Genomic DNA, 5,025 nt, shown 5'->3' on the forward strand with positions numbered 1-5,025 from the left:
CATGAAGACTAATGATGACATATTTTAGGAGTGCATAATAGTAGGTATAGAGAAAAAACTTCAGGGTAAAATGTTATTGCTGTTCTTCTTGCTAAAGGGCATACTCCTTAAGAACCAAAGTTAATTATCAGTCCTTTGACCTATGAGGAAAACAAATTTCATGGACTCCCCTAAAGATTCCTATATAGTACAAATAAAATGCCAAAATATTTTGGGAACACATTTTGGAGCACTGGATGTATCAATAAAATAATGTGTAAATTGCCAAATGTGATCTAGGAACTCCCTGCAAACATCAGATTAGGCTCTATTCTCTATCTGAATACTGACTTTGCTTTGCTTTGTAACTCCTGTCTTCACTAATAATGCCTTTTCCCCCCTCTTGTGTGCATCCTAGCCTATATTCTCTTTCATCATTCTACAGTGGTCAATGTGGTTATTGTACAGCTTCACTTTCAATGAAAGCTGAGGGAAAAGAAGCTTCATAACCTGCCCTCCCCCCATACATAAAAGAAGCTATTTAAAAAATAAAAGCAGCAAGCTACTAAATTTGACTCATTCAAATCTTGGTAATTAACATGTATAGTATTTTATGAGAGAGACAGAGAGAGAAAGAAAAAAATTAGCAGAAATGGAGGAAAACATATTACATCCTAAATACCACCAAATTGCCAAAATACACATTTGGGTAGTAATCTCCAGAGAACTCTCTGGAGGCACGGCATCTATCATGCTGATTTCCCTGAATAATATTACAGGATAGCCCTGTGTACTTCTCTTGGTGGTGGTGGTGGTGGTGGTGGTGTGTGTGTGTGTGTGTAAAGAATTATCATATGGAACCTCACAAGTCTCTACAACCTTTCTGCAATTATCCCTCATAGGATTACCACACTGATGAGTTTGTTCAACAGGAGCTGTTGTGACTTCCTAATTTAACTCCTATAGAGATGATTTGTATCGAAGATAAAACACTATATTTGAACTCAATTCCCACCTTATCCCTGAGCTTATGCTACCAGCAATTCTTATAATGTTTGGAGTTCTATTAGGCTATAGAGAAAAATCTAGGGTTTCAGTTAAACCCTTTAATCCCCAGGCCTATGTAAAGGACTGTCTCAAGGTAGTCGCTAGCCCATGGGTTCTCAAAATATGGTCTGAAGACCCCTGGAGGAGTCCCTGAGGCCTTTTTAGTGGGTCTGCAGATTAAAAATTATTTTGTATAATAACACCAAGATGAGTTACATTCAATTAAGCATTTTTCTTTTGAAATTAAGCAGACTTTTGGAAACCCAGATGTGCATAGCCCTGTAGTAGGCTAAGCGGAAGTTACAAAGACAATAGTAGCTTTTTCTCCCCCTCTCATTATCTCGTGAGGAGACAGAGGACTTTTCCAGAGGCTACATGACATATGGTTATGTCATCTCTCTGATAGCTGAGGGATGTGTGCTTCTGCGTTCTTGAGTTTTAAATATTTCCCAGTCTTAATACCTAAAACAATTAGTATCAATAGATAGAACCCACACCCAAGAACTCCTTGGGGCCTTCAATAACTTTTAAGAGTGTTAAGGTGTCCTAAGACCAAAAATTTTGCAAATTGTTGCTTTATCAGGATTTTTGTTATTTCTAGAATGCATTTCTTTCTAACTGATCTACTTGGGGAAAAAAAAATCACTACCTCATGGCAATTATTGCTTTCCTATCAATATGGAGATTATATTTCTGAAGGAGATTGACCAAAATTATATTAAAAGGTTTAAATAAAACAAGTGGATCCATGTTATAACATGAGGAAGAGAGCTTCCCCACTAGAAGTCTGACATTAGATAGCTCAGAGTCCCCCCTCTCTAACAAGTCTCCCCTGCTAGAGAAAGGGACAGCTTCTGTTTTGTGGGATGGGATAAGGAGACAATCTGAAGTAGAGTTTGACACAATATTAAATATTATTCTGCGCATATGAAATTCTGGTAGCCGGGGTGCCAGGTGTATTCATAATCCCAATGCTGTCAATTTTAAGCCTGAAGCCCCAAGAGGCGAGCAGTGTTTAATACGTCATCCCTTGTTAAATAGCAGCCACAGAGTTGGCGGTAGCCAGTGAAGCATTCCCTGCCATGTAGGACACGCCAGTTGTCTATAAATAGGACCTGTGAATGGGCAAAAAAAAAAAAGAGAAAACACTATCAGAAGGAGGACAGACCAAAGGAACCCTAAGTCAGAAGAGATCATTTAAAAGACAAGCTTTAGGTTGTTCTCTGGTTACATTAAATGAGGTATTTTTCTTTTGAAATTAAACAAACGTTTGGAAACTAAGATGTGTATAGCCCTGTAGTAGGCTAAATGGAAGTTACAGAGGCAACAGTAGGTAATAGGCCCTGCAGTGGAAGAGCTTCTGTTTCTCAAGTAATTGTTCTCTTATCAAAGCAAATCAGATAATTGGTTTCTTTCTTTTTCTTTAATTCTTATTCTACCCTTTCTCAAAGGGTTAAATTATCTCATGACATTTTTTGCTAAGCTGAAGGTATTTTTCATCCAGAGGAAATACCAAAATAAAAACTATGGAATCATGAAGCTGGAAGGACCCTTGGGGGTCATCCAGTTAAACCCCCTCACCATACAAATAGAGTTACTGATGCCTTAGAGATGGGATGAGGCTTGCTTCCAGGGCATTCAGTGAGTGAGCCGCAGGACCATGACCAACACCAAGGACTCTTTTCTCTTTTTCCTTTGCAACATTGTGACTCACATATTAAGTAAGTACCCGTTCTTCACTGCTTCATTATTACAAGCTTGCTTGACATCTTTAGAGATTAGGACCCACCCTGCCAGGCTTTAGTTTAACCCAAAACTCATTCTCGGGTCTCCTCAACTCTATCGTTAGAGTCCGGTGTGCTGTATACCAGCGATGGACGACATCATAAGGAACGGTATTGATGACAGCCCGGTCATAGTTGTTGTACCTAACATGGAATCATGAGAAGAAAGATCTCAAACACATGTTAAAGACATCTTTTGTTTATTGAACAATTTTATATAAGGCTTCCCCTATGTTCAATACTTGTCCCAGAGACGAAGTGACAATAAGTCAATATTCTCTCAGGAATATCACATTGGAGTGAGGAGTTCCACTGCCTGTTGACCGTATTTTGTTTTTCTTTGAATAATCGAAGGATACGGGATAGAAGTTAAGTTCCAACTGGTTTCTCTCATCTTATGATATGATATTTTAAGTCTTTACTGGCCAAAGTTCATGGAAGCACTGGGGAAAGCTCTGAGCTTTCTCCTCACCAAACTGAGGTGGGGTGGACAAGAGAGGTTATACTAACAAAGCTTTCCTTTTAACAGGATGACTTACAACTTCTCAGGTGTCTCCCTTTGTGGGAGGAATCCCAGCTATAGCCTAGTGGACCGTTCACCCAGGGATCTTCAATCATTCATTCAACCCTAACATTTATAGGCGCACCGGCTACATGTGGAGGAGGTAGCCAGGGGCTAGATCATGTATATATTGCCATGCAGGCCATGGTAAGGACTTTGGATTTTATTCTGAGTACCATGGGAAGCCACTGAAAAACCTTGCCTAAGATAATGGGTTTCTGTTTTGCCTAAGGCAAATTAACTTTTTACTGAAGTATACTATACATTACGGGAAAGTACACAAATCGTAAGCTTGATGCATTTTCATGATGTAATCGCATCCATATCACTAGCACCCAGGTCAATAAACAGATCATTACCAGAACCCCAGAACCCTTCCTTATGCTCCTTTCCAGTAACGCCACTCCCCCAACCCAAGGGTAACTACCATCCTGACTTCTATCACCAAAGATTAGTTTTGCCTGTTTATATAAAACTTTATATAAATGCAATCACAATATGTATTCATTTGTGTCTGGCTGCTTTTTCATTTAATATTATGTTTAGGAGTTTCATCATTGTTTAGCAGTAGTTTATTGGTGCTATACAGAAGTTGATTGCGTGATCACACCACAATTTATTTATCCATTCTACCGTTGATGGACATATGAGTAATTTCCAGTTTGGAACTACTACAAACAGTGCTGTTATGAACATTCTATTACATGTCTTTGGTGAACAAATATATTCACTCCTGTTTGAAATAAACTTAAGAATGGAACTTATGGATCATAAGGTATGTGTGTGCTCAGATTTACTAGATACTGCCAAATATATTCTTTCCAAAGATAAATTAACATCCAGTGGTGTCATTTTTGGACATCTCAGGCAATATTCCTTAGTGTTATATAGTACATGGCACAATCAGAGCCAATATTCTTAGTTTTGTTGCATATAAAATGAGCATAATAACATCTGCCTAGCTGATCTCACAGGGCTACTGCAAGAATCAAATGAAAAAATAGGCCAGGTGTGATGGCTCATGCCTGTAATCCCAGTACTTTGGGAGGCCGAAGTGGGCAGATCACCTGAGGTCAGGAGTTCAAGACCAGCCTGGCCAACATGGCGAAACCCCATCGCTACTAAAAATACAAAAAAAAAAAAAAAAAAAAAAAAAAAAAAAAACAACAACAACAACAAAAAAAAAAAAAAAAAAAAAAAAAAACATTAGCCAGGCGCGGTGGCACACGCCTGTAGTCTGTAGTCCCAGCTACTTGGGAGACTGAGGCAGGAGAATCACTTGAACCCGGGCGGCGGAGGCTGCAGTGAGCCAAGATTGTGCCACTGCACTCCAGCCTGGGCAACAGAATGAGACTCTGTCTCAAAGGAAAAAAAAAAAAAATAGAAAGAAAAAGAAAAAGAATATAATAGTCCATCCTCCCAGGCTTCAAGGAGCCATGCCTGGAGGGAGAATGGAGTGAGGACGCACAGTCTTCACCACCCATTGTCATTTCCAGAAACTTCTAGTGCTGGGTTAGGCATTTGCAAAAATATTTTTTAAATTTACTTATTTCATCATCCCAGAAGGAAAAGTGTTATTAACCACCTTTTACATTTAAGGCAACTGAAACTTAGACACCTGCCACAAAGTTTATAAGTAGCAGAGAGGTTTTG

At 39.0% G+C, this 5,025-nt stretch overlaps 1 long non-coding RNA gene across 1 annotated transcript; it reads right to left on the reverse strand.

Moving 5' to 3' along the window:
- Positions 1-566: 566 nt before the first annotated feature.
- LOC139361579 (uncharacterized) lies at positions 567-4,511 on the reverse strand. The gene is made up of 2 exons (XR_011619133.1): positions 2,816-4,511; positions 567-2,141 (listed from the first exon to the last, which is right to left on the reverse strand). It is a non-coding gene; the product is annotated as an uncharacterized lncRNA (long non-coding RNA).
- Positions 4,512-5,025: the final 514 nt, after the last annotated feature.

This window comes from Macaca nemestrina, unplaced genomic scaffold (assembly GCF_043159975.1).
Source record: "Macaca nemestrina isolate mMacNem1 unplaced genomic scaffold, mMacNem.hap1 Scaffold_645, whole genome shotgun sequence".
NCBI lineage: Eukaryota > Metazoa > Chordata > Mammalia > Primates > Cercopithecidae > Macaca > Macaca nemestrina.